The sequence below is a fragment of the Panthera pardus genome, unplaced genomic scaffold (genome assembly GCF_024362965.1).
Source record: "Panthera pardus isolate Hobbes unplaced genomic scaffold, ASM2436296v1 HiC_scaffold_21, whole genome shotgun sequence".
NCBI classification, from domain to species: domain Eukaryota; kingdom Metazoa; phylum Chordata; class Mammalia; order Carnivora; family Felidae; genus Panthera; species Panthera pardus.
This window is the reverse complement of record NW_026526777.1, coordinates 23,062,173-23,077,576: the sequence shown is the minus strand read 5'-3', so window position 1 is coordinate 23,077,576 and position 15,404 is coordinate 23,062,173.

Genomic DNA, 15,404 nt, shown 5'->3' with positions numbered 1-15,404 from the left:
TCACAGTCCCAAAGTCAATTTTTTTCTTGACTTGTCAGAAATGCCAAAATTATTTTCAACAAGAAGCCCCTGATGATTAATCTTAGTTATTTAGAATTTAACTTTAATCAATTCAGGCAATTTAATATAGAGGACTTCATAAAATTGGGGCTATTCTAGGGAATTTTTCACTACCTAAATATAGAAGGAAACCAGTTATCTTTTTTTAATGATCTACATCAGTGAAATGTTACATTCATAACACAAATATTCTAACTCTAGAGTATGATATGAAGCTGATAATAGAGGATGACAATATTAGACATATTTTTCCTTTTTTATATAAAGATTTAAAAATAAACTTATGGATCTTGAATAAAATCAAATGCAATTTTAGACTAGATAACTTTTACAACCATGAAGTTTCAAAAGACATTGTTGAATAACTCAAGTGAGTCACAGAGTGCAATGCATTTGATTATATTGTTCTTTTAGAAACTTGGAATTTCATTATCGTTTTTAAATGGCATATTCAATTTAATACAATAAACATTTTACATATGTCATGAATATTTATCTATTTAAGCTTAGCTATTAAGGACATGAGTAAATTTCTGATTTTCTCTGTATATTAATGTTGTAGGCATAGTAGAATCATTAAATTGCATCAAGAAAGAGATACATAAGTGAAAAAAACCTAATACAATTTTACCCACACAATAAATTGGAGCACATTACTTTCAGTTGATAAACCAACAGGTGTTAAGAACAAACAAGCTAAGAATAAAACACAATGAATTAAAAATTTATATACATTCTGAAGTTTACTCAAGAGTAAGGAAAGTAAATCAAACATGCAGAAAAATTAGCATATTTTTATTGGTGGATGTGACATGCTTCATGAAAAATCTATAGAGAAAATAAAAACAAAATTTTGGTTTTACCTGGCAACATTATTAAATGCTAAGTGGAAAATTTATTGGGCCAAAATAAAATAAGAATATATTGCAAAGATATTTTCATAGATAATTGAAGCTTTTATTGACAATAATAGTGAAGTATCAAATTATAGTATTTTAAAATAGATAGCTATCATAAATATGAATGTACTTACAGGGACATAATTAAACAGCTTGGTTAAAAAAAATAGCTGACCTAGGCTAATATGTAAAGGTTATTATGTAAACGTTTTATAGAAACAATTATTTTTTTTATTATTAATGGAAGAGCTAGTATGTAAGATTGTATTGCCATCTCTAGTGACCAAGACAATGTCAATGTTTCCCTCAGCTTGACCAAACTTTTAGGACTTCTTCCTGCCTCTAGGCAGGATCCCTCTCCTTTATTAGGAGCATTTACTTTAGAAAACTTGTAATTGTTATTTCTTTCTTTGCACTTTTTAGATGCAAAGTTTTTATTTTATTTTTAAAAATTCATTTATTTCTTTTGAGAGGGAGAGAGAGAGAGAGTGGGGGAGGGGTAGAGAGATAGGGAGAGAAAGAATCCTAAGTAGCCTCCATGCTGTCAGCACAGAGCTGGATGCAGGGCTTGACCTCACAAACCATGAGATCAGGACCTGAGCCAAAAACCAAGAGTTGGACACTTACCCAACTGAGCCACCGAGGCACCACAGATGCAAAGTTTTTAAAAGCATCTTGCCTATTTTAACACCCAAGACTGTCTTTAAGGACCTAGATGCTATCCCTTTGAAATATAATCATGAAAGAAGATAGTGCCCTTTTTTCCCATCTCTAGGAAAGACATATTAGTCAGGATTCTCCAGAGAAACAGAACCAATAGAATATAGATGATAGAGATAGATGGATAGATAGATACATAGATAATAGATGATAGATAGATAGATAGATAGATAATAAATAGATAGATAATAGATGGTAGATAGATGATAGATAGATAGATAGATAGATGATGGATAGATAGATAATAGATAGATATAAGAGGAGATTTATTATAGGAATTGACTCATGTAGTTTTGGAGGCCAAGAAGTCCCATGATCTTCTGTCTGCAGGCTGAGAAACCAGGAAAGCTGTGGAATAATTCAGTCAAAGTCCTAAGGTCTGACAATGCTGTCTGGTGGTATAAGTCCTGGTCTTGTATGAAAGCTTGGGAACCAGTAATACCAATGTTGTGAGGTGGGGGCGTGGGGATGGTCAAGAGATAATGGGTGACCCAGCTCACATGGTGAAAGTGAATTCATTCTTCTTCCACCTATTTGTTCTATGTAGGCCCTAAATGGATGGCATGATGTCTAGCTACATTAGTGAGCCCAATCTTCTTACCTCAGTCTACTGATTCAAATGCTAGTCTCTTCCTGAGATATCCTCATGGATACCTAGAAATAATATTTACCAGCTTTCTGGATATCCCTTAACCTAGTTAAGTTGACATAAAAGTAACTATCAAAAGTTCACATTATGTCAATTTAGCACCCATATGCATTTCCTTAAACCAATTTCCTAATAAAGGCAATAGTGAGGTCATAATTCTACCTAATATGATACAATTATCTTGTGTCTTTGGTGGTTGAGTGCCACCATTTGGTCTCTGCCACCCCAAGAACCAATTAGTCCCATTGCATTTAGATTTTCCAATTGAGTGACTGCAGGTCGCGCTCTAAGGTCTAGCCCACAGAAAAGAGCAACCATAGATCTCTCAGGATGCTGAGGCTCATCTAATGAACTTATTTCTCAAAATGTTGTGGAAAAGTATGTCTTCTGGATCCTCCCAGTGTGGATGAGTAGGTTTTAAATGACAAAGTCACTCTAATATACCTACATCCTTACGCCTTGAATGCCTTTCTCTCCATTAACCAAGGAAGGTTGGGCATTTTCAGTTCTCTCATGGTGAGCCAATTTTTGGTCCATATATGAGCCAATCAAACAGGAGCATTGGGAAAAACCAACCAATCAAACCGTTAGAGCCCTTTCTAACTCCCTGAGCTACAATACTAAATGAAAATTCTGTTTAGTGGGCCCACATCAATAAATTTGACCTGATCCAACTTTATATACCTTTCACTATTATCCCATATCCTTAGTATCCATAGTATCCATTCCCACACATGTTCCCCAGATTATGTTTGTATAAATTAGAAAACTCAAATAGTTCTTTTGAAGCATAGCATACCTCCTCATGAGTTATATTGTACCTCACTGTTAAGGGCCTGCTAGGACTTGAGACAATTTATAAATTGGAACAAAGAGGGACAATAAGGGTGGTTCCTGTGGAGAATCAGCATTGTCTTGCAATTTCAACTAGGGAGGCCATTACCATTTCCTCAGGTTATGCAGAGTTAATCTCAGATAGAGGTGGAAAAGCCAACACTATGGTGGGTGCAGATATGACTGAGGTTAGAGAAACAGATACCACTCTGTATGGGGAGCCCAATTTCTTGGTGCAAGAAGTCCTCTTCTACTGGCAAAGAGTATTCATCAGAATTTAGGGGCTCAATATTGCCAGCTTTATCAGGGTAATCTACACCGTCCCATCCCAATTTACAGGACCTGATTCTTTCCCAATCAGTGGCCACACTTCAGCAGTAGGCACACTGAAAGTCTGGAGATCCAATTTGCATTGTCATTCAGCCAGTTGTAGAATGAGATTGACTTTGGTTTTTAGCAATTTCATCTCTGACACTACAGGAAATAAAGTGCTCCTTTGGGGCATACCTAGACATTCTCAGGTCATTTATGGAGCTCTTAGTGGGGAATTCAAATTCCTGAGCTCATCTTTTTCTTTCCCCACTTTGTCCAGGAGCATTGGGAGCAACCAACCAATGCCATTATATTCCTTAGTTTTCTAATAATGTGCAAAGTATCATATAGAGTCACTTATCTCCTTTCTCCTTTTAAGTGATTGATAAAGAATACTCAAAGTAGATATTTTGTGTATGTCTATAAACAGTTATTGTCAAGGACCTTCAGATTCTCTTTACTACTAGAAATAAAATCATCAGCTTCTTTAAAATCTAATCAGATTAAATTGCCAATTCCAGAAATCCCAGAACCAATTCAGAAAATTATTCCTTACAGTTGGTCCTCAAGAACAACTCTTGGCATTTTGCTGCAATTGGGTGCCTTTCTCCAACTTGAAAAAATACTTCCTGTTGTGAAGATTTGAGAAAGTTTTCTTTTCCTACAAGGTTCATTAGCAAACACAGATGGCTAATAATCCAACCCACCTTAAATCTCTCCCAATCTTTGTTCCTATGGAGTTGAGTTCACACTGTTTTCACACCAGTACATCTACTAAATAATTTTAGAATTAAGGAAATTATCTAGCTAATTAAAACAAAAGTTATTTTTTCTTATGACCTAGATAGACAAAAAAAAGTTGCTGAGATGAATTGTTCTAATAATTATTGTTGAACCTTATTTTGCCTGTGAAGATCAAATACTTGGAGGCTCATTTATAATGTAAAATACAGGTATATTTATAGAACATGAAGATCCAGTAAAAAACGATTATTCATTGGTGAATTAATCATTTTATTCCTTATCAATATAAATTTTAGCTAAAAGTTAATTTTCTCCAAGTTGCAACTTTATTTTTTATCAGTAAGAATAAAATGATCATTTAATGTAGAATATATTTGTTGTCCCCCTCTGAGATGCTTTTTTATTGACTTTATTTTGACATTCTTCCAAATTACTAGAGAAACATGATCCATATCTTATGATGTGTTTATGTCAAGTAGACTAGTATTCGTTCTTAATCTGAAGAATTTACTTATTTCTAGGTAATGGTAAATATTTATTTGTATACAATACCATGAAAAAATGTAAATACTTCATATATTATATATGAGTATCAAACCATACTACTTGGCTACAGGGGGTAGGCAGTATCCCAGGAATATGCCATAAAATGAAAAAAAAAAAAAAAAACCCACAAACTGTTGATTAGAAAATACCAAGGAAGACATAAAAGGCATTTTGGAAGGCAAAGGAAGAGTGGATGACAAGACAAAGTAAGCAGAAGAATAAAAACCCAGCAAATCTAAGAAAAATAAAAAATTTTCCATATATATAATGTGAAAACAGAACTGTAAGGTGAAACTAGAGGAAAATATAGCAATACCATCATGGCATTTCCATTTCTGATTTGCCCCAGTGATCATCCTGGATATATATTTTAACCAGATAGAAAATTAACTTGACTGTGTTAAAATGAGGTATCTGACTCCTATTCTGTTATGCATTATATTATTTAGACAAATCATCAATGTAGGCCACATATCTACTGATATCAACTCGTTGTCTTAGGAGTGGATGTATTCAGTTTTAGAAAGTGGACAAAATGTAGTACTAGAAAGAACTATATAAATAATGAATGAGGTGAAATGGAATAAATGTATTTTTAATAGCTGTGATGAAATAAATATTAATTTGAAAATATCCTTGCATTATCCTTCAGTTATGTGAATGCATGTTTCACTAAACATCTTATATAAACAGTAAATTTTCATATGAAAGCCAGAATACTATACTTGTATAGCATATACTCTTCTGATTCAATTTTTTTGTATTTTTGAGCTTGCTTGATTTTAACATGGTTAGAGAAGTATTACTAATAATAGAAATGAGCTAGTTTTTTCTATGTTAATTAGTGAATACATTAATAAATAATTTCTTATTCCACTGTGTATATTTCTCACAGCAATAAAAATAAAAATTCAGTCCTTTGAAGATTCACATTGTCAAATGCAATAATTTTTCTTGCACAATTAGCAACAATTAATTAATGTTCCACCGCATCTCATGATTTACAATGCCATGTTATCCAGTGATAAACTTTAGTACTTCCAGATGCAGTGTCAGTAAATATTCTGAATTTCCCTAAGCAGTTTTCCTTTATTTTAATTATTGACATATAAGAAAAAATTTCATACAAAAGTTACTGTTATGATTAAATTTATAATATTTTCTTTACCTTCATGTGCTTTTTCCTTTTGGATTCATGATGATGACATTCAGTGGATTTATTTTCACAGTGCTATATTGATAAGATGTTTTGGGGCACCTGGGTGGCTCAGTCGGTTGGGCGTCCCACTTCGGCTCAGGTCATGATCTCATGGTTCGTGAGTTCGATTCCCACGTCAGGCTCTGTGTTGACAGTTCCGAGCCTGGAGCCTGTTTCAGATTCTGTGTCTCCCTCTCTCTCCGACCCTCCCCCGCTCACGCTCTGTCTGTCTCTCTCCAAAATAAATAAACATTAAAAAACTTTCTTTTTTAATTTTTAGAAAAGATGTTTTGATTTAGATCTCCTTCACAACAGCCCTTTTTATCAACTAAAATAAACTTGGTGATCTCACTCCATCTACCTATGTTAATTTTCATTCCTGCTAGTTCATTTAGAAGAGCAAATGTGAAGAACAGTTATATATAGGCCTTTCTTTATCACTGAAGGGTTAGTATTATCTAGCTTTTTTATCTTAGCCTACCAAGTTATGGATTAATATATTTTAGTGGAGTCTTATTTTTATGCACTATTACATCAATTATTGAAAAAGAAGTATATTTTATAGATTAAAGGTTGAGTGTGGAGTAAGAGCTAAGCAACAAAAATAGTGTTTACCTCTGTGGGTATGTCATGTTCCTTCTGCATATTTGCACATACTAATATAGTGAAGAATTACTAACCAACCAAATGAAGTTTCACTTATGAAAGATAAATGAGTTCTAGGGACTCAATACTTTATTTAAACTTCTGTTAAAGGGGGAAAAATCTAATTTTGTGTTCTTACCACAGTGATACAATATAAAAGAAGGTGCTCAGTAAATATGTATTGAATTAAAAAAGACAAACTACTTTGAAAAATAATATTAATAAAAATATCATTAATAAAAACATCATTAAAATATAAGTATATTCTAAAACATAAATAGATATTTAAATCTCATTTTCTTGAGACGACATGCATGTTTTTTGAAATGTGATAAAGAAGAGAAACAGTAACACACACACACACACACACACACAAATTGGCATTTTCTTTCCCCAAAAAATAGATAACTTGTTAAAAAATTAAAAGTAAATCTGTAATGAATCTTCAAACTGCCTATCCATTGGCAAAAACATTATTTTTCCAACACATCCTGCAAATGATGGAAAATTATTCTAAGCAAGTACTACGTAGAATACTTGCACATTTAATTTATAGGAAAGGGTAATTGCATTGCTCTGTTAGCATGGCCTGCTTGAGTGCTGAATCCAGGGAGCATAAATGATTTTTAAGTACACAGTGAGAGAGTGAATATCCCCCTAGGGTTATTCCTAAGGCTTTTGTGCTCAGTCAAGCAATAAGAGATGTTACACATCTCTACAGTGATTGTTCTCAGCATCCCTGAAGTTTAATCCCTAAAGATCATGAGACAAAAACTCAATAATAAATGGATTTCTGATGCTAGCATCTAAACAAAAAAAGGAACATTATTGGCTTTCTTCTTCTTAACGTATAAAGCACTTGTAACCTCAACATATAGTGATAATGCCGCGGATCACTGACATCTTATTCTTTCCTATCAAATTATGAAGATTCTACTCTATTCAAGATATTTTTAATTCTAATCACATTTTCTTTCTTTGCAGAAGGGTTATTCTTTGGCAAAAATGTGGAAAAAGGGATGGCATGTAATGTGGGATACTGTATATTATATAGCTGCTGCTGAGGTCTAACTAGGCTGCATTGCCACCACTGAGATGATACTTGATTTTAACAGCCTGTATTGGTATTGGAATTTCTTGCTGGTGATTTTTTTTCTTGCCTACTAATTTTCTAAATCAATGCTGGCAGGTAATGTACTATTGAAAAGCTTTGGCTTTGAAACTTTAAAATTATATGAGTCCAATGTGCATTAATAGAGGTAAGAATGAAAATAATGTTAATTTGCTCCTTTCCTGGTCTGTGAATATTTTTTTTTTATTTTAATGAGTTCTTAATTTGTCCAAAAAGAAATCTGTAAGGTATAAATGAACTGATTGATCATGCCATTCTTATGATCATATATTAGATGAAGGGTAGCATTAAAAAGTCATAAATGTGATTACTATTGAAGTTCCTTTCTGGTAATAGTCTTTATCCACAAACACCTTTAGAAAAAAGTAAGTAAACCCATTTATTCTTAGGATATCAAAGTTTGGCTTATCATTGCTATATTAACCTTAGTTCCTTCTTTCCTGAACATAAAAACAAAGAAAATCATTATATTGATCCCAGAAAACCTTTATCGCATTAGTGATAATCTAATAATCACATGAAATGTATATAAAATATTCAAAATATGGACTATCTTCTTAATTTTAGCTATCTAGTGGGTGTTTTGTGCTCTCATATTGAGATAGTAATTTTCATTTCCCTAATGACCCTGAGCATTTTTCCATTTGTTTATTTGCCATGCATATTTCTTCTCTGATGAAATGTCTGTTCAAATCTTTCATCTGTTTTTATATTGGGTTGTTTTGTCTCATTGTTAAGTCCTAAGAGTTCTTTATACATCCTAGCTACTAAGCCCTTATCAGATATATGTTTTATAAATATGCCCACACTATCAGTGCGGAGCCTGACCCAGGATTCAAATTCACAAACCATGAAATCATGATCAGAGCCAAAATCAAGAGTCGGTTTCTTAACCAACTGAGCCATCCAGGGTCCCCAATATTTTTGATTTCATACTGCATGCTTTGTGTGATGTATTAAGAAATATTTTCCAAAATTAAAGTCATTAAGATTTTCTATATTATTTAATTATAAAATTTTAGTGTTTTAAGTCATGCATTTATACATATGATCTCTTTGAATTTAAAAAATATATATATAAATGTGAGGTAAGGATGAACACAATTAATTGTATATTAAAGGGAGTTATTATATAACATTGAACATGCAATTTAAGCTAGGTAGGAAGCAGGTAAGGGTATGTGGAATGAATGTCTCTAATACACTGTTTTAATCAATAGATTTTTGGTCCCATTAGAATTTTAAACTTTTCATATTTGTGGTACTATAAGCAGTAAAAAGGAAAGATAGAGGTTAAAGTCAGATAGTAGGATACCCGAAGGTGAGATTATTCCGCAGGGACAGCTACTGGTAATGATGTGTCAACAGCAGTTTTTCCTAAACTTACAGATGTGGGAAACATGGATAATGTTAACATTTACCCAGCACAGAGGACACACTGTAAGGGGACTTACATTGTTATATAAACTTGGCTAAATATTTAAAATATGCCCTATACACTTAGAGAATAAGAGATGATATTACACATTATTAAATCTTGAATGTGTATAAACTTCCAAAAATTGTTTTCAAAAATTTTAATTAGAATCTGAAATAGCATCTATGAGCGTTTCTCCATATCGTTTTTTATTCGTAATATTCCTTTTTAATAATGTAATTATGATCACTTGAAATTTCTAAGAATTTTCACTTTTAAGAATATTATTTCCATGAAAAACAAAATGTAAATGATTTTATTAACATTCAGCCCAAATGCGAGGCATAGCCTATAATGCCACTCCACCGGCAAACATGGACAGCAAGCTAGCCTGACCACAGAGCACAGATTCTAGTCCCATTTGACTGCTACCACATTTGAGAGCCCCACCTAAACAGGAATGTGGGCCGGCAACCTTGTGCAATCATGGAGCCCCGCCTACAGCCTCATTCGATTGCAGGGATTGCAGGGCGTAGTCTGCAGCCCCACTGATCACACAACACAGCCTGAGGGTCAGCTCAACCAGTGGTGGTTGTGGAACTCAGTTAGTGGTCCTGCCTGAGTGTGGTGACCAGCCCACAGCCCCACCTAATTAGAGAGCAGGGCAGGAGACCCCACCCACCCACCACTCCCAGTCCTCAGGCATGGGCAGCAGCCCTCTACAAATAGAAATGCCTACCACCTGTAGGCCCCACCTGACCACACCACCTGCCTTCAGATGCTACCAGCTGGCCGGCCCAGAACCCCAGGCTGGGAGGAGTGTTGAAGGTTTTTTCCCTGCCCAAGTGAACTGGTAAAGCTGGAAGAGGAGAATGCTTCCTTAATGCACAGATACAAAGCAAGGATACAAAAATCATGAAGAATCAGGCAACATGACACCATCAAAAAAAAGTAAGAAAACTCCAATAATTCACTGTAAAAGAATAAAAAATCTATGAATCAACTGGCAAAAAATTAAGAATAATCCTCTTTAAAATGTTCAGTGAACTACAAGGTAGACAACTAAAAAAAATAGAAAAACCATACATGAACAAAAAAATAAGTAGTTCAACAAAAAAATAGAAACCATAAAAAATAAAACAAAACAGAAATCCTAGAGCTAAAGCATACAAGGGCTGAACTGAAAACAACCCTGCAGAAACCTTGCGGCGCAGAGGAAGTAGGATAGTGTAGTCAAAATGCAAGGGAAAAACAAAAAACAAAAAACATCCACCCAAACTGCCAACCCGCAATAATATCCCTGGTGAAGTTTTCCTTCAGAAATGAAGGTCTGATAAAGACATTTCAAGTAAAACAATGCTGAAATAATTCACCACTAGATTTGCCTGGTGAGAAATACTAAAGGGAGTCCTTCAAACTCAAATGAAAGAATGCCAGTTGACATTTAAAATCATATGAATGTATAAAACTAACTGGTAAAGGTAAATGTACAGGAAAATCAGATTCTGTAATGTAATGGTGGTGTGTAAATCACTTTCAACTCCAGTTTAAAAGTGAAAAACAAATGTATTAAAAATAATTATAGCTCCAATATTTGGATACTTGAAATATCAAAATTCTTTAGAAAAATAATGTGTTTATTTATTACATAATTATTCCCTCAAACTTCTCCATTGGAATCAGGGATAGAATTTCCTGTGCATTTTTTAACTGTGGGGAAAATACTAATGCAGCCCTTCGGTTCTTGGTACAGACACACTCTCCTCACCTTGTTTCTCCACTTCTTTCACAAAAAAGAAATTTAGCATATGGCAAATTTTGTTGGGTTAATCATTAATCTTCCCATCTTTGTCTTTTCTGGTGGCTAGGAATGATTATGAGGCTAATTGCTGACAATCGATTAAAGTGACTAGAAACAATTAAGGCTTTGTCCTTAAAATAATTGGCTTCTTGGGGAGCCTGGGTGGCTCAGTTGGTTAAACTTCTAATGCTTGATCTCGGCTCAGGTCATGCTGTGGGATGGAGCCCCGCATGTTTCCATGCTGACTATGGAGCCTGCTTAACTTTCTCTCTCTTTCCCCCTGCCCCTCTCTCCTGCTCGTGCTCTCTCTCTTTAAAATAATAAGAGGTATCTGGGTGCCTCAGTTGGTTAAGCATCCAAATTGGGCTCAGGTCATGATCTCACAGCTCATGAGTTTGAGCCCTGCATTGGGCTCTGTGCTGACAGCTCAGAGCCTGGAGCCTGCTTCGGATTCTGTGTCTCACTCTCTCTCTGCCCCTCCCTCTCCCCCTCCCATGCTCTCTCTCTCAAAAATAAACATTAAAGAAAAAAAATTAAAAAATGAAATAATATTAATAATCATAATTATAATAAAATTAATAATTATAATTATAATAACTGGCTTCTCACTTCTCTGGTCACTTATATCTTTACTCTTGGCTGGGGAATGGGAGGAGGGAGAGCAGCTGCTGGCACACAGAAAGAAGCCAGATGTTGAGAACGCCCAAGCTCCAAAGCCATTGTCCTTGTAATTAGTATGTATCGTACAAATTTCATTTATCAATATTTTTCCTATTTCCCACAATAAACATAATGAAGAAAGCTTCTATACAGTTTACTTTACCCAGCAGTATTTCACTGGAATTTGATGTATTGGTCAAAACCAAGCTTTATACTCAAATATCTATTAGAAGGAATCAAGAGCTCAGTTCTGCATTTGAAGGTGTCACTATAAAAGGCAGGCAATTTTTGGAGATTTTTACCCATCATTGGTTACTATTCACAATTAGAGACCTTAATCAGAGGTTTATATTTAGTAAATACAATGAAGTTGTGCTGTTTTCAGATTATTTACATATATTGTTTTAGTTTTCTTAAAAGTGACATGTTTATTTAATCATTTATTCTTTATTAGTTTTTATATTATCACAGGGACTACAAAACCAAAGCCATTAAGAAACATGCTTTGATTAAATGAATAAAACACTTGATAGCAATGAATGAATTCAATTTACCATTTACTCAAATAAATTTCATTAAGCTAAAGCTACCACATTATTTTAAAAAAGAAGAAAGAAAAGAAAGAAAACACAGGGTAGCAAATTTCTAATTCCCAAAGCATTAAAAAAATGCATACATTTTATTTCAATCAACTGAATCATGGCAGGTGCAACATAATCAGACATTTCAAAATCATTGTGCCATGTTCAACTGTATGCAATATTGATTAAGGAGTTATGTTCATGTTTTATCAAGCAGTGATTTGGTTTAGTCTGGAAGAGGGACAAATTATTCAAATTAGGTCTTCTGGATTCCAAGTTTATTAGACACAGATGAAAATGGAGGGAGTGGGGGTTGTAGGCTTCACTACATCTACAAAAGTGAAATAAGAATACAATACACAAAGTATTTGGCTATTTGTCATTAAATGATTCTTCAGATTATTTATTTGTTATGGGTAGACAAACTTTAGTATTAGGGATTGCATGCAAGCTAAGTATTTTTCCTGAACAGCCCATTTTGGTCCAATGTAGGGCTCCTAATGATTGATATGAAATCATGTCAGGATCACTGTGCCTTTTTATCCTATATCAAAAGCAGATGCTGACTAGTAATAAGACCAATATACATTGTGGGACACAGACTGTGATTTAACAACAGTTTCATTTAAGGTAGTCAAAGGGAATGAAATATATTAAAATGGACTTTTTTTTGCCAATTTTTACCAAACGTCATACCTAAATTTACACTGAGAAATATAACAAGGGCCCCTGCACAGTGTAATTTTAGTGAAATTATCCTTTGAGTTTTTAAATATTATTCTATTTTCTAAAGCAGAAATATCATCTAATTTTACAATGAACATATCTTTGTTTTGAAAATTATTTGCTGTTACCACGTTCACATAGTAATGGATAGCTCTCTCAACAGACTTCTAAAAGCAATCGCTTTTCATTTGCGGCACCTTTGCCCCAAAATATAATTACTAGAAAAAAATCAATGTATTTCCTGACATGCAAAATGAGAATTTAATCACTGTATTCTGGTTATAATAAAAGAACAGCAAATATAATAAATTTGTTGACAACTCAGTTATCAGCTAACTTAGTTTTTCCATGAGCACACAAAATCTTAAAGAGGCTGCTTTTGTCTACAATCACCTCATTGATGAATAGGTAAGCTAAAGCTAGAACCTATTTCATAGAGTCATGTTGTTCAAACAATAACCTGAGAAAAATTCCATCACACCTGCTGAAGTTCTCCAACTAAGATATGAAGAAATATCATAGAAAAATATTTTACCTAAACACAATGGGAAAATTCATTGTTTTCTACTATGTTGACTCTCCAACCAGTTTCCAGTTGATCGATAGTTAGCTTTTCAACATTTATCAACTGAAACTTAAAGAAAATTCTAGTGATATGTTTCTTCTGTGAAAACAGCTAAAAGCAATCAATTTTGTTGTCACTAAATAATCAAAAATATTTTTTCTGAAAACCTGAAAGATATTTTTTAAGTGTTTATTTTTGAGAAAGAGAGAGAGAGAGAGAGAGAGAGTGAACAAGCAGGGGAGGGGCAGAGAGAGAGAAAGAGAGAGAGAGAGAGGAGTGAGAGAGAGAGAGAGAGAGAGAGAGAGAGACAGGGGATCTGAAGCAGACTCTGCACATGGGGACTTGAACTCATGAACCAAGAGATCATAACCTGAACCGAAGTCAGATGCTCAACCAACTGAGCCACCCAGGCATCCTTCAAAGATGATATATTATTGAATGAATCTAAACCCTACTAGACCTCAAAATATCACCCATTTATAAAACAGAGAATGTAAATTTTATTTAAAATTTCATGTGTAAAAACTTAACAAGTTAAAAAAATTAATCACTTAAAATTTTCAAATAAGACATAATTGCAATAGGGGCACCTGGGTGGCTCAGTCATTTAAGTGGTCGACTCTTGATTTCGACTCAGGTCATAATCTCAGGTTTCCTGTGTTCAAGCCGCTCATTGGGCCTGCACTCACTGAGTGGAGTCTGCTTTGGATCCTGTGTCTCCCTCTTTCTGCCCCTCCCTGCCCTCTCATTCTGTCTCAAAAATAAATACACATTAAAAAAATTTTAAAGACATAGTTGTGGGGCGTCTGGGTGGCTTGGTCGGTTAAGCATCCGACTTTGGCTCAGGTCATGATCTCACGGACCGTGAGTTCGAGCCCCGCATCGGGCTCTGTGCTGACAGCTCAGAGCCTGGAGCCTGTTTCAGATTCTGTGTCTCCCTCTCTCTCCGCTCCTCCCCTGTTCGTGCTCTGTCTCTCTGTCTCAAAAATAAATAAACGTTAAAAAAAAATTAAAAAAAAATAAAGACATAGTTGTAATATATATTGTTTCAAAACATGAAGCATAAAGTCATTACTTTATATGTAAACAAGAAACCTCAAAATTTAAACATGCACAAATGTTTATTTGAGATGTAGTATATGCAACACATTATGAACAAGCTCACTGAAGAAAATAGAGATCAATACCTACCACATTTCATATATTGAGAGTGTTATCAATTGTTAAGATGCACCATTATTTTTAATAGTACCTAGAAAAATCCTTCAGTTAAAATATGATACAATGCAAAGAACTCTGCCCAACTAGTGAATAGTGACTATTTCTCATTGTTATGAAAAAAAAATTTATTTATTTTGAGAGAAACAGAGACAGCACGAGTGGGGGAGGAGCAGAGAGAGAGAGAGAGAGAGAGAGAGAGAATCCCAAGCAGGCTCTTCACTGCCAGTGCAGAGCCCGACGTGGACATGGGCTCAAACTTGCAAACTGTGAGATCATGACCTGAGCCAAAACCAAGAGTTGGACACTTAACCACTGAGCCACACAGGTGCCCCTCATTGTTATGAATTTTTAAATATTTATACTGTGGGCTTTCTAATTCATCCTGCTTGATTTGCATTGCTTAACACGTGATAGGCAATGCATTTACCTCAGTCACAAAACATAAACCAGCTTCATCTACCTCTGAGTGTTCTTTCTTAGTCACTACAGAGCTGCTAGTGGTTGCTTTTCAAAAAAAAAAAAAAAAAAAGTGTGTGTGTGGGCAGATTCTAGTCATTTTTCTAAAAACTGAATGTTTGTGGGGCGCCTGGGTGGCTCAGTTGGTTGAGCGTCTGACTTCGGCTCAGGTCATGATTTGGCAGTTCGTGAGTTCGAGCCCCACATCAGGCTCTGTGCTGACACCTCAGAGCCTGGA